General features: G+C 34.9%; 1 protein-coding gene and 1 long non-coding RNA gene across 5 annotated transcripts in view; one reads left to right on the forward strand and one right to left on the reverse strand.

Moving 5' to 3' along the window:
- The window catches only part of LOC123680468 (kinesin heavy chain), a 37,012-nt gene that overhangs the window by 821 nt on the left and 14,157 nt on the right, over positions 1–22,034 (forward strand). The gene's annotated exons all lie outside the window — the stretch shown is intronic.
- LOC123680473 lies at positions 509–20,747 on the reverse strand. The gene is made up of 3 exons (XR_006747521.1): positions 20,462–20,747; positions 1,299–1,391; positions 509–963 (listed from the first exon to the last, which is right to left on the reverse strand). It is a non-coding gene; the product is annotated as an uncharacterized LOC123680473 (long non-coding RNA).

Genomic DNA, 22,034 nt, shown 5'->3' on the forward strand with positions numbered 1-22,034 from the left:
GTATTCATTCAGTGGAACTATTCTATTTTCGATATTTTGTTTCCTATTGATTCTCAACCTGATAGACAGTAATTTCTCATTTTCTGATATTATTTGGGTTTTTTTTTGATCCAATCTATACATATAGGTAACATAGTGAATAAAATATAGGTACACTGAAACGAAATAGTTTATTTTGTTATTTTATGGTGACGTTTTGTTTTGTTTGAGTTTAAAAATAATATAATAAATAATTTGAAGCAATGTTAAATAGGATGAAACATTCTTTCTTGCTTACAAATTATATTAAAGAAGTGTTCCCAATAATTGTGGTGACTCATTGTATTGACTGATCAATATCAAAAATCTTGCTTCTAATTATGTTGATTTGTTGATTCTAGTATAGTATTTATTATTCTCAAGGGGGACATATATATCTTTAGAGCTATTCCGAAAAAGTATCAGATGCCACGATATCTTAATGATGTTAGTGATGATACAAAACTGAATTAGAAGACTTTTCTTTAAAAGTATTGATCTTGAAGAAGAAGCGCTTTTCTTTTTGTACCACGACAATGACAATTGGTTCCTCATGCATTTCTCAATATTAATTTCACAATATGGATACAACGAAAAAAATAAATTAACGGGATTTAGGATATTATAATAAATGAAGCAAAATAATTTCCTAGTTTTTTTTTTAATTAGACAAGCAGATTTTATATTCTTCAACCTGATCATCAAATCAGGACGTAACAATTTTGCGCGATATCTGATAGTGTCCGCCAACTGGATATTTACCTGAGATTCCGTGAAACTTGTATATAACACAATTTCGAGTCTGAAGAAAGTTTCGTTTCATAATTTTTTTGCTGTGTTCATCTTCCGTGAAATCAGTATAGAGAGAATCAGCTGCAAATGCAATTAGATTCAACTGTCTAGGTTTGTAAAGCGCTATGTAAGTAATACCCATGGTTGCCTTTTCTGAAATGTAATAATACTTAATGATAATGATGAATAATCATCGCTTGTTGAGCTCGAGCCAGCATTTGTTGCGAAATGAATATTAAAAATTGTGCGAAGCATGTAGAGCTTTACCAGCTCATTTTTTGTCGGCCGTTCTTAGATGCCTAAAGCTCATACGAAGATTTCTTATGCTTTTGCCCTGGTACCTTACTTTCAATTTTCGTAGGAGTTCCTTTTACATATGAAGAGTGATTATTCTTTATTTCATTTGAGATGCAAGGGGCAAATTAGTTTGTTTATTGATGAGGTGTTGGCGAAGGAATACTATTTATTTGTGTGGGAATGACACCTACCTCTATTCTTGTTTTATGTAAAGGCAGATTAACGTAGGAGTTATTCACGTTTTATATTCGTCTTCATTTTCCGGTCTACTTCGGAGATTCCTACTACCTACAAAGAAAATGATATTGCTGATTTTGTTGAGAAGCCGGTTATATTTTAGGAGCTATTGACGGTTGGACATGAACTTCAGAAGTTTGTTTTTATTTTTTTACTAATAGTAATAAATAATAATACGAAATTGTCGAATGTTTTATTCGCATTGAGAATAATCACTTTGCTGCCTAGTCAGGAAAAGTAATACTTTGCTGATTGATATGTGTCTGCAAAATCAATATTTGCTGTCAATCGGAGAAAAACTAATTGATTCCAATTATGCACAACTGTGGAGACTTGACCCAAGAAAAAGAAAAATGTTATTGATAAGTTTATTATCAACCATGAAATGATCAGATTCAAGAAAATTGAAATAGGTATATAACCATCTAATTTTTGTACTATATTTTTCGGATTTGCTTTTGAAATACTTAAATAACCGATAAAAAAATGATAGAAAACACCTGTTCGTGAGGAATTCAATGTCGACTTCTTATGATATTGTTATTTATTTTGAAACTAGCCAATGTTTCGCGTGGAGCAATTTCATCGTATGCCCTTCATTTTTTTCTACAATAGTTCACATAATTTTCATGGAAAGTATTTTTTGGGATAATCTACGACGCAATTTTTCTCAGAGAGGAGATTTACAAGAACTTTTGAAATTGGAATCATTCAGACACTTTTGTACTTTACCATATTTACATGTTAATTTTTCTAAGGTACCTGCGTTCGAAGATAATCAGAAAGTATGGTGTCATTAATTCTGCTATTAAATGATTCACGTGGTAGGCTGGAACCTGAATTGTCAAATAACTTTGTTGACAGTTATGTGAAACCATCACTCGAGTTTTTTTTAATTATGTAAAACAATTTCTCCAGACATTGCCAGTAGTACGCTATGTAGAGTGTTGATAGCAGCATGATTATGTAATTAATAGGACGTTACTTATCAAACAGGATTTAGGTTTTTGCAAAATTTAAGTGATGGTTTCACAAAACAACTGAACGAAGTAACAAGTTATTTGACAATTCTGGCACCAGCCTACCACTTAAATAAAAAATAAAAAGGAAGTTCAAATTTGCGTAGCTTGACTCGATATTTTTGTAGAGTGTGATACATTGTTGAATTCGTAATTTTTTTCTTTATCACTCTATAAGGAAAACCAATATGGCGTCTATAAGAAAAGAAAATTGACTATCGCGTCTCTGAAACAATGGAAAACAAAAAAAAATCTGACGACACAATGATAATTTCTTCAATGGATAATGGCTTCAAACCGAATTTCGTGAAGCTATCTCCAGAAACAAATAAGTTATAGAGAAAAAAAAGAAAATCTCGATTTTCAGTTTTTCGAGATATCTCTAGAACCATTGGAGATATTTGAGATCTGTTCACACCAATACACTAATCCCTAAGTAACGCAACATATTTGTAGTTTAAGCCCCCCTGTATCTCTAACGGTTTTCGATATCCCTGTAGTGCCCCTCTAAATAGTTCTATCCCTGTATAAATAAAACGGTGAACATCACATCTGTACATTTCCTAAAAGTCTATCAAAAATGAGCTTTAAATAACGAAAACTGTCTATTTTTGATTTTGACTTTGAAACAAACTACCAACAAAGGGCTATTTTCAAGTGTATTTATTCAGTACTAGTAGTATCAGACCTAACATCAAATAACCCTTATCTCAATTACTAGAGCTGAATTTTGGTGGTGTTTTTGAAATCAGCAAATTGGAAACATTCAAAATCATTGTTGTATTTCCGACAAAAAATTTGTTTTTCATTTTGTCGGCTTGTCTTATTTGTCATTTAAAGGGATATAACGGCTTGTTTTCATGATAAACAACTTTTAAAGTGTTGTTATTTTGGTTTACACCTAATCTGTCAAATTCTTCTTCTGGACCAACCGTCATCCCATCAAAACAAAGACTTATTTCGGAAGTACTCATAAAACCGTATGTGGCCGTGGAAACACTCGAAGTCGACAATATTAGTAACGCAAGTTTTACAACTTAATGACGTCGGTGTCACCAGAACAACAAAGAAAGCCATAACGGTCGACGAAACCCAAACAGAAATGACGGTTTGGAAGAACGATTGCTCAGGTAAACCGAATCCTCGTGAATTTGTAAACCGTCTACAAACCGTGACAATTCGAAGGATTACGGTCTTGTTTTGGGCTCACTAAATGAAACAATGTCGAGAGGTGCGAATCAATCGACCAGAAATGCAACAACGAAAGGACAATCTTGTAATGAGGTCGCCGAAATGATTCGTGGATGATCACCATTGATGATGCAGAACAATAGACTAACAACTTGTACGAAAAATAAGCTCTATCAATGCAGGAGTAATCCGGACCATACATAGAGTAATAAACATAAATAGAGGGAGTTTATGCAAGTTTTACATGTCCACAACATGGTTAGATTACGTTGTCGGATTGTGATATATTTTCAAATCCACAATTTTATTATATCGTTATGAATGTATATTATATTGAATGAAATATATTTATTTGAGTGATTCCCGATTGAATATGCAAATTTGAATATTTGGAAAACGATATTTTTCCTAATTGACGAATTTATAATAAGCAGAATATTTACTATTTTCTTTATGTACCTGCTGAAATCCAAGGTTTGGCAACTTTTGCTCTCCCAGTGTCATCCGTTGTTCACGTCGTTTGGCGCGCTTGAAGTTTGTTTTCTAGATTTCTGATATATTTAGGTATTTATTTCAATATATTTTGAGTTAATATGAAACGTTGATTAACTATGGGACATAAGAAATGCGTTCTTTGTGGAGAAACTCGCGAGTTTATTGAAATATCGTATCACTGATATGTTTTTATTTCCGCGCGCTTCATGTCAAGTTTGATAGTTCATGTTGGGGACAAAATTTGCTTGCTGAAAATAACATATGCTCCCTCTATATATGTTTATTACTCTAGAGGCCCATACAATAACATATAAAAATCTAAAACACTACAAATTTTAGACTATAGTTTGTTATTTCCTCCTATTTTATGTTTTGACTGCGTCATTGGAATCATATAAAATTCTAGTAGAATATGAAAAAGAATGAAAGAAGAACCGACTTGAAGACAGGGGCTTTAGATCAGCTTTTGGAGAAAACTCCATGTACCTTAAGGGTTTTCCAATAAGATGTTTAATTTTGAATAGCCCGCTACCTGCGCAGCTGTAATTTTGGAAGCTGTCATATTTTGACATTTGACAGTTAAAACTACGCATTGACTTTGTTAAGATTCACTACAAAAATGGTGAAAATTCAACAGACACAGTTCGCAAAACTGAATATATGAGTTATATCTCTACCCTCCATAGTTGAAGCACAGGTCTTCTTTTTGTATAAGGACTGGAATTTTATTCCCTATGCCTCTACTATAATTTCTCAAATTTTCTACTGTTGTCTAATTAGGAGTCTTTTCTCCCTTCTGCATGCCATTTTTTTCTTCTATTTGGTTCTTTGAAAGAGGTATTTTCTCTTATCTGTCTTTCTTATTGGGATTTGTATTATCTTTCTTAACTTCCTATTCTCATGATCTTTCAGCGTCTTTAGTGTCTTCTTTCTTTCTTTGTTGATTATTTCCTCAATAGTTTCAATTTTCAATTCTTCTCTGATTTGTTGGTTGTTAATATATAATGGGGCGCCAACCGCTGTTCTGATTACTGTATTCAGTGTACTTAGCAACTGATTTTTCTTATTGTCTTTCGTATTATACAAGGGTACTCATGCATACGTAATGCTGGATATTAGAACTATTTTCATTATCTCCAGCTTATTTTCTCAGGAAAGTTTACTTTTTGGGTTGAGCAGCGGGTAGAGTCTGCAATTGCCTTTTTCTGTTTTCTTTTATCTTCATTCTTTCATCTAGAATTACTCCCAGATATTTTGCTTCCTTTTTCCATTATATAGTCTGATTTTCAATTTTGACGTTTCCTGCTTCCTCCTTTTTTACTGTTGTTCCTCCGAAGTAGATTGCAACTGTTTTCGTCGTATTCACTTTGAATCTCCATATTTCTTGAAGTATTCCATCAGTTTATCTAGGTCTATCTGTACCTGCCTAGTAATTGTTTTCCGCATTCTACTGTGATAGTAAATAGTGGTGTCACCTCATCTTTTCATGATTAAATGACATAACCTACCGAACACAAATGACACGAGAAACGTCAAAAAATAACACGCAGCGTTGCCATTATAACCAGTTCAAATTGAAACCATTCCCATTGAAAAACCCCATATAGATCTGTGTCAAGTGCGAACATGCCTCTAGGCCAATCTAGGGCTACAAATTCGCGATCCGCTCGCGCGGATGATGTGTAGATTCTATTTAAATCCGGTCTTTTTGTTTTTCAATGCGACGTCGCTCGTCGAAATGGAAATAAATGTGGGACGGACTAGATTGTTGCGTACGGTCAAGGACTCCGGGGAGTTTATTGATCAAGGACCGGGAAAAGCCGGGAAAGCGGCGCTCGCTCGCCATATCGGCCGTCGACGCGTCGGTGCGCCGCGATTCGTTTTCCACAGATGGAAAAGGAAAACTGGTCGGGAAATGAGACGGTAGCACGTGGGAAATGAAACGGCGCCGTAGCTGTTAACGGTGAAATGACGTTATGGAATCGAGGGAGGCGGTGCTTGGTTTTTCTTTCGGGGATTTTGTAGTTTTTCATTGGGATATTATCTTCGATGTTTTCCGAACAGAGGATGTTTTTGTCGATATCGATGTTTTTATCATGTAGATGTCTGTGGAAATCATTATACAAAAATTTACAGTTCTGTGATCACCTAGAGCGCAATACGCTCCAATACGCTCTATTAGTGTGACGTCACACACCGCCATTTTTGGTTCTCCTGTCAGTGTTCGGAATCCAAACAAATAAATTGTCATTCAAATTAATATGGTGTCCTTGAAGGAATTGGCTTATTTTCATAAATAAGAGTATTTGAGGAACGATTTCAGTATTTATTGATAGACAGAAGGAACGAGGTTAATACCAGTAAGTTTGAATCCTGTATCATTCCCCAGATTTTGTAAAAAGCCGTGTTTATTAGTTGAACTTCAAGTTCGAACTCACTGGCATTAATTTCGTTCCTTCTGTCTATCAATTAATAGTAAAATCGTTCCCTAAATAATCTTATTTATCAAAACAAGCCAATTTCTTCAACGACAACGTACTAATTTGAATGACAATTTGTTTGTTTGGATTCCGAACACTGACAGGAGAACCAAAAATGGCGGTGTGTGACGTCATCACTAATAGAGCGTATTGGCGCATGAAAGAAGGAGTGCTAGAAAAATTCTGGCACCACCTAAGTGCTTTCTTCTTTTTTTTTCAAACTGCTTGTATTTTTTATTGTTCTGAGGAAGCTCTACCGGGTGTCCCAAGTTATCGTATACAGGCAATATCTAGCTTATTTGACAAGATAATAAAAAGAATTGCTTTGATTACATCAAAGTACCTTCCCAATGGTGTATAAAAAAGGTTTTCACATTTGACAGCCCTGTGGTAGCTACCCTTAACTTTTTGTTTTCAAATGACAAATGTACAGGGTGTTTATAAGATCATGAACTTGGTCAACTCAAATTCATCGAAACTTAAGATTTTCAAATTAGAACCTTTATTTTTTATTATTTCAGTCAATTCTACGTATAAAACGGGGGAGGGTTACTTGAGCAAATCTCTAAGCGTTATTGAGGAAGAACCGCAAATTCTGTGTGGAGTAGACTGTGACTCCGACGAGGAATCTGCTAACCTGAGTTTTCGTCAACTTCATTTTAATAATTTTAATAATCTCAGTGCACTGTTGAAACTTGTATCTTTCCATTTTTATTAATGGCGCATTGTTTCTACTTGTCAAATGTCAAAAAATGACAGCTCGCGAAGTGACAGCTGCCCAGATAGCGAGCTATTCAAAATGAGACATTTTAAAATCTCAACCCTATCGGATTCCTGATCACGGAAGTACTGGGTTATTCGTTACAATATTCTTCTTGAATTTTCTATGGTAGGTATATGTTCTGATGATATGATCGGTCTGAAATTTTATACGGAGCTGGAAATTGTTATTTCATATCAACACCCAAAAATACAATTCTTGTCAGTTTTCAAGTCACGCCAATACTAGGCAATTTTTTTTCGATATTTTTCTTTGATTTTTGATGGTTCTGATTTATGCGATGCACATAAAATTTTCTAGGAGGCTTGTCATTCTACATCCAAATGCGAGTTTTCATAACTATCGAATATGCAGTTCTGAAATAAACATGAAAACAGCATTTCGAACAGTTACATTTACGGAACCCCTGGTCAGATTCTGCTCATTAACGACATTCGAGATCCGTGCCTATTTTCTTTTGCTGTTACTCGAAAAAAGAATTCAAACATTTCCCTACAATAGTTCCATAAATTCTTATGTTGATGAAATATCGAATTCCAATCACCTATATGCATAAATCATAGGTATTTTTCAATAAGAACCGCTAATTTCAATTATAAAAATCACAATCCCATGAAATACGTTCCAATCAAGCTTCAAAAAACGGAAATATGCAAATCGAATATTCTAATGTTTTGAGACGTTTTCGGATTCCTCAAATAGAATTTTAGGTCATGTTATGTTAGGTCATTCGTTTGTTATAGCTCCGTACTAATTCAGCTATTGATTCAGAGATGTTCTCGACATAAATTGTGATTATGATTATACAGGGTGCTCCACCATTGACGCGACGCTCCATTACGGTTCAGCTCCGAAATTTTCGAAATTGTTTGGAAACACAGAGGTGTACCTAAAAAGTGTAAATTGCCAAACCTAAAATGTTTTTTTCTTGTGGAACACCTTGTTTTTTATTGAATTGCATGGAAATGCATGGAATAAATGAACTCAAGTTCGAAATTTCATTAAACTAACCGCGTTTGAAATATTCCATTTTTTCATAAATTAGAGGGTCTTTGGAATAACTTGATATTTCTCAATATCTCAAAAATGGTAAGTTTTAAGCATAAAAATCGAACTTGGATTCATTTATTCCAAGCAATCTGAAAACTCAAAAAATACACTTGATTATACGTTTCACAATTTCACAAAAAAATATAGTAAATGTATAGTCAAGTGTCTATTTCTTTTATTTCATTAATATTGAAATAATGTTTCACCAAGTGATAAGCGAGGATTCAATTTCGATAATCTGAGTATATAGTTCTAATGGACCCTAATGATACTGTGTCGAAAAAAATTCTTAATGTCTTAAGTTCTTAAATTCTTCTTTGGAACACCCTGTAAAATCAAAAACACATTTCCTATTAATAGTTTATTATAGTTTATCATAACTTGTTCGATTGGGAATCGAATTCAGGTGGTGACAGATTGTGCTTCTTGTTTTAGGTAGAGTGTTGACGAGATCACTATATGTAACACAATTTAAGTTGTACCTTGAACCTGGAATGAGGTGTCCACTTATATTTGTGACATTTTAATCATAGCCAGTTTGAGGCGCAATAAGCTGAGTTTTATGAAAGTTTAATTCCGGCATCCTAACGTAAAATTCAAAATGAAAATGACGATGTTGATCTAATAACGCAATGATTAAATATAAACGTGTGACGCTTATACTTATACAGGACTGAAATAACTTCAATTACACCATTTGATTGGTGTTACTTTCATTATTAGGAGCTATAGTGATAGTTTGATTGTTATACTATTGATGAAAGCTATTTATTACAATTTTCTTTGTTTCTTCACGTATTGAGTGTTCATGAGGATGAGATGAGACAACGGTTTAAGAATATGATACTTTCACTCAAGCAAATAAGGCTTCCTCGCGAATTGATTCAGGTTTTATGATAATTTGTGGATCTTCAGAATGTCCACATGTTGTTCGATGAAATATGGAAATACAATTCTTTGTTCCTTGAGGAACTGGAAATGTTATCTTCTTTTATTCTTCAATATGAAACCATTGACTATTGAATCATTGATTCAATTTAACGCATTTTTCTTGTATTAGGCCAATTGAAAAGTCCCTGGTCTAATGCACAGACAGTAGTGCTAGTATTAAATCCATATGCTTTTTAGTTAGTACCAACCTTCAAACGAAAAGTGTCAAAATTTGACAGCAATCCGACCATTTGTTTGTGAGATATTGCGTTTAGAGTGTAGCAACTTTTGCTTTTTGAAAGGAAAAAATACTGTTAGAGCAAAATCTTGGCTTGATGAAGAGTTTCTGAGATCTGCACCAGGAAAATCAATCATCATTGATTGGTATGCTAAGTTTAAACGTGGTGAAATGAGCAACGAAGACGGCGAACGCAGTGGACAGCCCAAAAGAGGCTTTCACCGTCGAAAAAATCAAAGAAGTTTCCAAAATAATTTTGATTGACCGTAAAGTGAAGTTGATCGAGATAGCAGACATTGTTGAGATATCATCTGAACGTGTACATCATATCATTCACGAATTTGTATGTACATGAGAAAGTGGTGTACAAAATGGGTGCCGCGCGAGCTCACAATCGATCAAAAGCAACAACGTGTTAATGATTCTGAACAGTGTTTGAAGCTGTTTCAACCTGAATATTTGCGTCGATATGTGACAATGGATGAAACATGGCTCCATCATTTCACTCCGGATTCAAATCGACAGTCAGCTGAGTGGACTGCACAAGATGAACCGAATCCAAAGCGAGGAAAAACACAAAAGTTAGCTGGCAAGGTTATGGCATCAGTATTCTGGGATGCGCAAGGTATAATATTCATTGATTACCTCCAAAAGGACCAGACCATCAACAGCGATTATTATATAGCGTTATGGGATCGTTTGAAGGATGAAATCGTTAAAAAACGGCACCGTTTGAAGAAAAAAAGGTGCTGTTTCATCAAGTCAATGGGCCGTGTCACAAATCAATGAAAACAATGGCAAAATTGCATGAATTGGGCTTCGAATTGCATCTGCATCCACCGTATTCGGAGGATCTGGCCCCCAGAGACTTTTTGGTGTTCTCAGACCTCAAAAGAATGCTCGCTGGGAAGAAATTTAGCGTCAATGAAGAAGTAATCGCCGAAACTTAGGTCTATTTTGAAGCGAAAGACAAATCGTACTACAAAAATGGTATCGAAAAGTTGAGCTATAATCGCTGTATCGCCCTCGAAGGAAACTATGTTGAATAATAAAATCGAATTTGCCAAAAAAATGTGTTTTACCATGGGAGACCTGGGACATTTCAATTACCCTGTAAAATATGGCTCAATCGACAGCACATGAGTGATACTACTCCTTCAAGGTTCACGTCTAATTTGGAAACAATCAACAAATTTGAATCGTTTTTTATTCAGAGTAATAATAAACTCGAAATGTCTCTCCGTCGAGTGTTATTCGAAAACAATGCGGACAACCAAGTGAAATTGCTCCTCTTCGCGCCTGCCGCTCAACCAAAGCGAATCACCTAGTTCTTTCGCTCGAACCTCCTCGTGGCGACGGCCTAAACACTAGAATTCCATCAGGGCTTTTTTCCCCGAGATCGAATTGGCGTGACGATATTCGCAACGCACTACTTCAAATGTCGGAAAAAATCGTTAGATGTATGTAACCTACATAATTGCCAAAGAGCACTCTATACGTACAGTCTAGGTAGGCTTGGTAATGGTCTTTGCGCCTCGGCAGTATAAACTTTTATCAGACCGACCGGTGAAGTTCCCTACCGCAATCTTCATTATCTCCGAGCCGGTTAAAAACCCACGATGCAGGCCTGACCGATGAGGCGTGAACTGCGTCGTTTTTACACCGTTTTCAATTTCTCATTTTGATACTCATTTTTGATAGAGAACAAGGTCCGTTGGGTGATGGTGATGGACTGGATTGTATCGGTTCCCACTTAACCGGTAGTAAGAGGATGTTGTGAACTTGTTAATGGCTTTGGTGGACTGTACGTTCAGCGGTTCCGCGCCTACCGAAGGCAGTCGTAAAGATGAAACATTAGACGACTATATTTTATGGACGTTGAGGTAATTCTGAGAAATCGTCCACGTTTTTCTCACCGTAAAGAACGGCCTTCATGTGTGTGGCACCTTAATTCGCCGAATCAAAGCGCCGCATAACTTGAACCATGAACTTCCTCTTCTTCTTCTTGAATTTTATCACCTTCATGAACTTAAGACCACCAATAAAGATTATAGTGATTATTTTTTTCACATGTCAAAATCTGACATTATGGTGGTTTCTAGGGATTCATCAAGCCAAATAGGTTGACATTTTAACCAACTTGAAATCAAGCTCGTCAAAAATTATATACTTGAGCTTGGCTTGACTTGATTTTAGATATTTATTGCTTGACTTGAAATCAAGCTACTTTATATTACTTGAGCTTGATATGCACGAGTCGCACGGCATATATTTCTGTAATGTCGTGCGCGCTTAGACTAAATAAGGGGATTCCTCGAGCGCCGAGAGACTGAAGCATTCGCCAGTGTGACTTTATTAGTAGTTTTCTCACATTTCTATGAAATCTATTGGTAGATTTTGGTAGTTAGAAAAGGATTTTTTATCAACGCCAGCATCTTCAGCTCCTGTTGAAAGACAATTTTCCAGAGCTGCTCTTACAGTTACAAAAACCCGCAATAGGTTAGGCGACAAATCTATAAGATGCCTCATGTGTCTTAGATCATGGATGGAAAATTATGAAATCAAACAAAGCCTGGAGGTTTCTCAATATTAAGAAACTTTATTTTTTTTATTAATTTTTTATTTTGTTATGATTTATAGTGATTAAATTTATGTTTCTATTAAAAAAAAAATTGATATTTTCGGTTCTTTTATACAATAAGTTTAATGAATAAAAGTGATTTTCAAGGTTCCTTCTCATTTCATCATTTTTTTTATTGATGTGACACTACACAATAAAACTGCTAAAAATCAAGTAGCTTGATATTATTCAAGTATTGGTGGTTTCAGAAAGAAAGACGGGACCTAATATAAAGAAGCAACGGTGAAGACAATGTGGAACGTTTTGTTCAAACTCTTGCAAAAAAGTACTATAATGACTATAACATTTTGATTGACCCGTTTAATAATATAGTATTTAACTCAACCCGAGATGCCCATGATGCAATGTCAATAGATCATCTATAGTAGAGAACAGCAACGAATCTAATGTTCAATTTGATTTGAATAAAGCATCAATTTTTTTGCCAAAACATTGTTTGCAGAATATTCCTCGGGCATTGGCAAGTGCCTCATAATTTTATGACAAATTTCTCAAGTTCATATCTTGGTAACAGCTCTCAGCCTTTGGCTTCTGGCTGTTACCAAATAACGAGCTTTCGATTGTCATAAAATTATCTCGTCTATTACCAATGTCCTAGGGATATTACTACTGAAGGTTCCTTCAATAATTAACAGCTAACTGCAAATATTCATAGAAATTTTATGACTAAAGAATCATAAATCTTTATTACTTTACCAGAAGCAAACAAAGCTACAACCTGCTCTGAGTTTAGAGCAGCCAACCTCCTTTCTGATGCTTCAAGAACCTTCTTCAGATTATGAAACAAACACTGCAAAATTTAAAGTATGGTGTATTATTTCCTTGTGACTTATCTCAAATGATTGGGAAAGAGCGGTTAAAATTGAATTAAAGTTAAGAAAAAAGCACTGGTGTGAAGTCGTGAGCTTTTGAACGATCGTTAATTCATGAGCTTTTGGAGACCACACAACAGTTATGCACTAATTGAGGTGGCGTTAATGACAATGAAGAATGAATTTTGCCTGAATTAGCCAGGAATTCACAAGTTTCTACTTGAAATCCAAACAATTCGAATTGTTTCATTGGAATGAACTTTTTATTGCATTGAACTGAAATCCATCTGTTGCCATTAAAAGCCTAACCTATATCATCTATTGCTTGAGCAATAATTACGATTGCATCCACACGAGAAAGAACATATAATAAAAGTTATAAACAATTTCATCCTGAACTTGCTGAAACAGTTATCAATCCAAAAGTCATTAATAATTGGTATGTTACACATGGCACGTCTACAAAATGTTATTTGCTGATAGAATTGGTGATTGTTTTGGTTGTTTCAAAGCTCGATGATCTCTGCTTTCATATTTTTTTTTCGAAAGACATTAGTTTCCTCTTTCAGCGCGTCAGATGGTAAATGTACCTCATTATAATTTGATGGTATAATTTCTCATTATTCAGATTGTCTTGAATTTAACGATCCAAATATTGGAATGAAAGATTCAAGGATATTCCATGATTCTTTTTAATGTTTAAGTTTCTTACTCTTACTTCGACCTAAAATGTTTTGATGGTACTCGTATTATTGTTATGCTCACGTTGTACCCAACTCTGGAGAAATTCAGCTTCACTCTTCCATGAAAATAGATTCTTAACTTGCGCTTCGTGGCATACCGGTTGTTTCCATTCGTGTTAAATATTAGCTGTAAATAAATGCATATATGCACATCTTCCGTTTCGTTGATATATTGTAACGGATATTTGGACAGGATGTGCCTAATTAAAACTTCAGGTAGTGATTCTTTATATAATGTTTTTTACAAAAAACTTTCACCAGAACTGTCTGAATCTTATCGTAGGCGAGAGATACCATATGATCAGCTGATTTTTTTGTCTACAACCAAAATAGGTCATTACAGTCCAATGGCCTTTCTACTTATCTCAAATCGTTTGAAAAGCCGCTTGAAAAATTAAAAAAAAAGTGGATTACAACCTTGGAAGCTGACATGAAACATCATTACGCAACGCAATCTATGAAGTTATCGAAATAAGGATCTTCAAAACTTTATTATTGCGAATTGCGAAACTATTTCATTTAGGAAAAAATCATCGGTATCGTCAATGCACGTTTTGAATTTCATGATTTCATGCCACCATGTTTTTGGAAGTTGACTGTTTCAAGATTCCATTCTAAGTTTTTTCGCCATCACTAAAAATGGAACGATACACGCTTCAAAAACTCCTTGAAATTCAATACAAAAATGGTGAAAATATTGCTGTCACAGTTCGCAAAAATAAAGTGCTTTAGGAAAGCACCTTCTCGACCGATAATAGTGAAACTGGTGAAAAAAAATTGAGTTATTGGGACAAGTTAGTGATGTGAAGGATCGAAACCGTGTGCGTCGTTCAAGAATAACTGAGAATATTGCTGCATTAGCCTGTAGTGCTGACGAAAACCCATAATTTTGAATAAAGATTTAAGATTTTTGAACACATATACTCAAGCCGGTCTGTCATCAGCAAAGTTGTATCTTTGACGATTGGGTTCATGAAATGTATCAAAATGATTCGGATTTTCATCGAAAAATCATCTTCAGTGATGAGGTTCATTTTTACCTTGGAGGCTACTTTGGAGGTTATTAAGCAGAATTAAGCAGTTGGGACTCGGAAAATCCAAGAATGATTGTTGAATAGCCTCTCCATCCTCAACGTGTCACTGTTTGGTGCGGTCTTTGAGCTGGTGTTGTGATTGGACCTTACTTATTCGATAATGAGGTTGGTGCAACTGTAACGATTAATGGATTGCGCTACCGAGCTATGATTATGAATGTTTTATGGCCGGAATTGTAAGATATGGATGTGGACGACGTTCATTTCCAATAAAACGGCGCTACCTGTCACACAAGCAGCAAAACAATCGCAATTTAGCAAGAAATGGCAATTGGCCACATAGATCTTGTGATTTAAAACCTTTTGACCTTTTTCTTTGGGGCCGTGTGAAATATAAGGTCTATATGAATGTTTCACAATCGATACAAAACCTCAAAGATGGAATTCGTGAAGTTATCGAAGAGATACAGCCGCAAATGTGCGAATTGGTCATGGCAAATTTCATAAAATCATAACATCCCTAACCATTTGGCTGATATCGTTTTTCATCCTTGATGACATACCTTCGTATTTACAATAAAATGAACCCCAATTGATTCATCTTAAAATATACTCTCTTTTTAATTACAAAACGAAACCTTTCATTGGAAAACCCTATATATTTATCTACTGACGTCTCTGGTGAAATGGCTGCTAGATCGGATAAAAGTGGCTGCTATCTTCAAGCTGGTTAGACTTAAAAAGGATTTTCTGGTAAACAAACTGATCGTCTCGAAATCACAGTTGTTCACAATATTCTGAAATTAAATTCACAATATTCAAATCGAAGACTAAAAACATTATTTTCTCCGATTGACAACAAATTTAATTTTGAAGACACATATCAATCGCAAAGTATTACTTTTCCTGCCTAGACAGCAAAATGTTTATTTTCAATGGGAATAAAATATCCACATTTTTTATTATTTGCCACCTCTCTTATTTCTGGAAGAGTCGGTGAGAACTTCTAAGTCGCCATCACTGTCCATAATATAAATATTTCTGATATTTTCCCAAAAAACTGTCAGATATTTCATAAGTTGTCAAACTATGATTATTATAGACATATACATTTCCATAGCAACCAACCATTCCAACAATTGCGATTTCTATGAAATTTCGTTTTAATTTATCACTACAGGAAAAATAAAAAGATTGTGGGAATTGTGATAATTTGCAAATACAATCATATCCTACATATATTATTATGAACAATCGGAGAAAAAATTATATGTTCAACTCTAAGCAACAAAGTAGATTGACTGCCTTAGCTGAATTCCTAGTCGAGCGTAGCGAGGCTATGAACTATCAGCCGCGACAGTCAATCTACTACTTTGCTGCCTAGTAAAACAAATAACCATTGTTTTACTAGGCCGCAAAGTAGTAGATTGCCTGCCTTGGCAATGAACTATCAGCCGCGGCAGTTAATCTACTTCTTTGCTGCCTAGTAAAACAAATAACTATTGTTTTACTAGGCCGCAAAGTAGTGATTGCCTGCCTTGGCAATGAACTATCAGCCGCGACAGACAATCTACTTTGCTGCCGAGTTAAAACATATAATTTTTTCTTCTATTTTTATAATTATATATGTAGGTTTTTGTATTTGCAAATCATTACAATTCACACAATCTTTTTATTTGTATTGATAAATTGGAACGAAATTTGATAGAAATCGCAATTGTTGGAATGGTTGGTTGCTATGGAAATGTATATGTATGTCCATAATAATTATAGTTTGACAACATAAGAAATATCTGAGATTTTCGGAAAAATATCGGATATATTGGATATATATTGATATATTTATATTAGCGACTTACTACTGCAGAAATAAGGAAGGTGGCAAAAATTGTCAGGAAATATCGAATGTTTTATTCCCATTGAAAATAATTATTTGGCTATTCCATCTCAACAGTGATCAATGATCACAAAGCTTCCTCTAACTCCTATAGACTCGGAAGCAAAAGCCAGAAGCTCAACGCTATCGAGAATCGACATACGAAGTTCTAAATTCAAGTCAATTCCTCCGCGTTCGATGGATCGATACAAATATGACCCATCGAGATAACCAAACGATGCATAATTCTCGGTGGATGTGTGTCAATGACCATTAATAACACCTCATTCGCACAATGAGAGGGATTAGAGAATCGACTCCGACATCGATGCCGAAAATGTTACGGAACAGAATATGCTCGGGCCGATGCAGAGCAGAGGCGTATTTGTACAGACCGAGATAATAACTAATCGATATCAGGGCACCTAGACGTCTTGCCGTGCAAGCCGGCTTCCATACGACGGAGCAGCGGCGAAATCAAATGACGTGTCACGAATTCTGTAATGAGGAAAAAGGCGGAAATGGTAATTTCGCTTCGGAAAGCCATTTATTGTTGACGGGCTGTTTCAACTCGTAGGGTTTTCCGATAGGATTGATACAATTTGAAATGGTTATAATGGCAACGCTGTGTATTATTTTTTGACGTTTCTTCTGTCATTTGTGTTCTGTAGGTTATGCCATTTAATCATGGAAATATATAAGCTTCAACAACGTTTAGAAATTGTTGAATTGTTGCATCAAAATCAGTGCTCCTATGTGAATATACTGAGATAAATTCAAGAATAATTCATGAATGACATTATTTAGTTAACTGACTCACATTCGTTATATACATGGCGTTCAACTTTGCTTCCACCGTTTTTTCCGAAATTCGAGGCTTTATTGTAAAAAACTGGTTATGCATTCATGATTCAAAGTATTGTCCATCGCTGGCCACTACTTTCTCCCATTTTTCGGGCAGCAGGCTGGTCAGCCAGGCAGTGTGCCATTGAACAAGTGATAGTCCGAGGGATCAACGTCTGGAGAATACGGCGGGTGGGGTAGGACTTCCCATTTCAATGTTTCCAAGTATGTCTTGACCACTTTCGCATTGTCATGCACTTTATCATGTCTCTCGTTGTATTGCGGCCGTTTGTCTTTCATTGCTCGATTCAAACGCATAAATTGCTTTCGATAACGATTGTCTGTGATTGTTTCAGTCGGTTTTAACATCTCATAATGCACTAAGGCGGGATGGTCCCGCCAAACACTGAGCATGACCTTGGAACCGTGAATATTCGGTTTGGCCGTCGACGTGGGAGCATGGCCGGGATATTCCTCCGTTTGGGATTATCGTAATGAACCTCTTTTTCGTCCCCAGTCAAAATGCGATGCAGAAATCCTTTCCGTCTTCGACCTGCAAGCAGCTGTTCACAAGCTAACAAATGTCTGTCAACATCTCTCGGCTTCAATTCGTAGGGGACCTAATTTCCTTATTTCTGAATCATTTCCATGACTTTCAGGCGTTTTGAAATGGCTTGTTGCGTGACTCCCCCAATGATCCTGCCAATTCTTTTTGCATTTGACACGAGTCTTGATCAAGTAATGTCTCCATTTCTGCATATTCTAACACCTCTCTCCCATCACCATGCTGATCTTCGACGTCAAAGTCACTGTTCTTCAAGGATTGAAACTCTCGGCACGTTATTACACTAAAAGCAGCTTCACCATAGGTATTCGGGAGCATTCGATGAGCCTCACCCGCAGATTTCTTCATATTAAGGCAGAGAATTAAATCCTCCCGCAAATGACGAGAATTTAGCTCGTGGGCTGACATGTTTAATCGAGAATAACTTTATGATGCAGATACAAATCGGCTAATATTTCGAGGGTGTTATGTTTAAAAATACCCAAGCTTATTATATGACATCTACGATCTATTTATTTCGACCATCACTTCCTGCTACAGCCATCTACGATCTATTTATTTCGACCATCACTTCCTGCTACAGCCATCTAATGCAAAACAGTGGAAGCAAAGTTATACACCTAACAGTAAACAAATTTGGAATTGGTACCGCTCAGTACTTTTGTATCGCGTTAAAAAAAATATTTTCAAAGGACCACTCACCGCTTCGAAGGGAAATTGGATTCGATGAATTTGTTAAAAAAAAACAAATTATTTTATCTCGGTCAGCTTTTTTTTTATACTGAAATCATGTTCTATTATCTATTATTCTATTATATCATTGAACATAATTGTGGAGTTAAGTCGATTCACTGAATAATGTCACCCACGAATTCTTTTTTTGAAATAATAAGATATCAGAAAGCAGATCATAGATATTTCGATTCGTTCTCGAGTTACAGGGCATATCATATAAACTATAAAAACTACTGAAAAAAACGTTGTGGAATTTTTTAAATGTCTCGAACAGAAACCAAGATATAGCGAAATATTTGAAATAGTCATTTTTCAAAAACTCGAAAACGAATCAAGATATCTATGATGCTTTTTGATATCTGATTATTTAGAAAGAAGAGCTCGGGGTCCTTGAAGATTTTTTCTCTTTATAGTCCCCGAGATACTTTCATTGAGCATCAAATTTGGGACACCCTGTATACAGAGACTGCATCTTAATAATGCTTTCTTCAAGAGTCTTAAAAATATCGCAGATTAATCACTAGTTACTTATTTCGAAATGAGCAAAGTGAAAACCTCGACTCCTGAGGTTTGAATCCTAAATTAAGAAATTATTCCTGGAAAGAATCTAGAATGTACGAATGTCAACATGCAATATGCATTGCCGAAACACTCTGGAATGGACTCATGGACATTTCTTAGGCTCTTCGTAATGCAGATATATTTATTACAAGCAGGAAACACAAAAATAGTTGGACTTTAATCAACGCCTTTTTTTTTTAGCAGTATTGTATCTTTCTCAAAATGATATAGAATCAATGTATGAATATTAAAAATAAAAGTGATTAATATTCTACAACATTTAAATACATTGAGTTAATTTAAAAAGGCCAACCAACCTATTTTTCAGAAATGGTATTTCAAGAACTATTTTATCAGTGAAGTCATTATTTCCAAAAGAAAAATCGACAGTATACAGGGTGTTCCTAAATTGGAGATACAAAGGAAAATGACACATTCCTCGGATCATTTTAAGAATAAAAGTCCTATAAAGATGGGTCCGCAAACATTTTGTTTTCTTGATACAGGGTGTTTCTTGTAATCCTATTTTTTTGTGATTATTATACCAGTTTATCGAATCTTTATTAATCTTCGCTACAGATTGGGTAGATAAGTACCAAAACTCATAATTAATTTATTCATACAATTTCTCAACTCAATCTTCATAATAATTTTCCTGAGGATTACTAGAGAATTGTTTGGAAATCACTAGCATATACGACAAAACTACAAAAAACCTAAAAGTGTAGTACTGGACCAGAGTTCCTTTTTACATTTTTCTAAACTGCTAGTGGTCTACCAAAAAAGAGTTCAGGATTAAAGAAGCGGGTACTGTTACAGAAATAATATCACCCTGTAGATCTGCATTCAAAATTATCATATCACATGATGAAATCTTTAATTTGGAATATCTTTGCCAAACTTGAGTTGAATATCTTGTGAAGGGAGGTGCTATGAGAAAAAAAACTTGAAAAATAATCAAACTGTAGCACCCTGTACCTCGAATACAAAGCGTTTGCGGACCCATATTTATAAGACTTTTTCTTGAAATGTCATTTTCATTTATACCGTCAATTTAGGAATTAACCCTGTAGGAATTACCTCTTGTTGAAAAATGCTCATTCTCATTGAATAATACTTTCACTTACCAGTTATAGAAGGCAATTTTCCAAAATTTCCCTATGTATTATGGATTATATAGGCAGAAAGGTAAAACGGATTCGACCCATTTTGATGAAAATTAGAGCAAAGCGTGCAATTTGCAGCTAATTCAAATTGTTTCTTGTAATTACTTGGATGTCAGCCAGGTACTTTTCATTTTTATGTGATAACATGTAATTAACTAAACTGCACGGTAAACTTTATACCTAGATATACTACTATGAGCAGCTGAAAAAGAAAAATTCAATTTAATTTTGACATATGCAAACTTCCACCAATTTCCTTTGACATTTCTTGAAGTTTGATAATAAATACAATGTAAGAAATCACAATGAAATTGAGTCAATATTGATTAATATCATGGTTAGGATAGCAAGAAATTAAAAAAAAAAATAAAAACGCTGTTTGATAGATACATTTCAATGATTCCTGTATTCGTGCTTGTATACGAAAAAAAAAGTACACCTGTGATTATGCCGGTGATTCAAATAACTTCGTTGTTGTTCTATATCAAGGCCAATTCCATTACCTACTTCTGGAAAGGTCCATTTCATGATGAGAATTCAAACCTATGCCATTGTTTTGAGAATTGAGATTGATCACTTGGATAATTTTTTGTGGTAGCGATAATTTTTAATGCGATAATTGATTTGAATTGATATTCAGTCCTACTTTGAATTATATCAATTTGGGAGTAGATTTTCGCTTTCAAGGCCTTCTGTTTTTCAGCGCTTATTCTCCTAACTGATCGCTTCATTATTTCGTCACAATTTTGAGTCAGGATTGGTCTCGAGCGATAAGGTCGAATCTGTCCGGCCGTATAAACGATAACATTTGAACGGAAGGATCTAGAAACTTCAAATTTTCAGGGTAGATTCTGTTCTTGAATGCAGTACCTAAGTTCATTGTTGAATTCAAAACTGTAGATTCGATCGAGATGAAAATTTGTAGTTCCATGTAATAATAATAATAATAATAATGTTTATCTACTCTTATTGAATTATATATTCATTATTCAATTGCTTTTGAGCAATTAATAGTATCTATTAACAAACAGCCGTGAGTTATAATAACTCACTACTATAACTCACTGTAATAAATCGGAAAATATGGATCTGTGCTTCTATACTTCTCTGCTTCTATTCGATTGGCCGAAAGGGAACATTCCATTATTGTTATTGAGGGGAGGAATGTCCGAGGGAATGTCACTCTTGACGTTTTCAAATTAAGTTGATATCTAATTATTGGGAATGTTTTGCTGAAAATGATTAATTCAGATAGTGAAGATGAAATATTATATAGGTATACATTTCCAAAAGACAAACAGTTAATGTTACCATATAGAATTAATTGCCGAAAAAATATAAAGGAGTTTGAAAAAATTTTCAAGATTGGTATAGCAGTAAGATCATTAAGTTTACATCGTTTACAGGGAAAATTTTTTGGTATATTTTAATGCATTTTTAAAGGCAACTATTGAGGTTTTTCAATGAAGTTCAATGTCTGTACTCAATACTGGATTCGAGCTAGCCGAATCTAGTTCGATTGTAATTGGT

This window comes from Harmonia axyridis, chromosome 5 (assembly GCF_914767665.1).
Source record: "Harmonia axyridis chromosome 5, icHarAxyr1.1, whole genome shotgun sequence".
Lineage (NCBI taxonomy): Eukaryota > Metazoa > Arthropoda > Insecta > Coleoptera > Coccinellidae > Harmonia > Harmonia axyridis.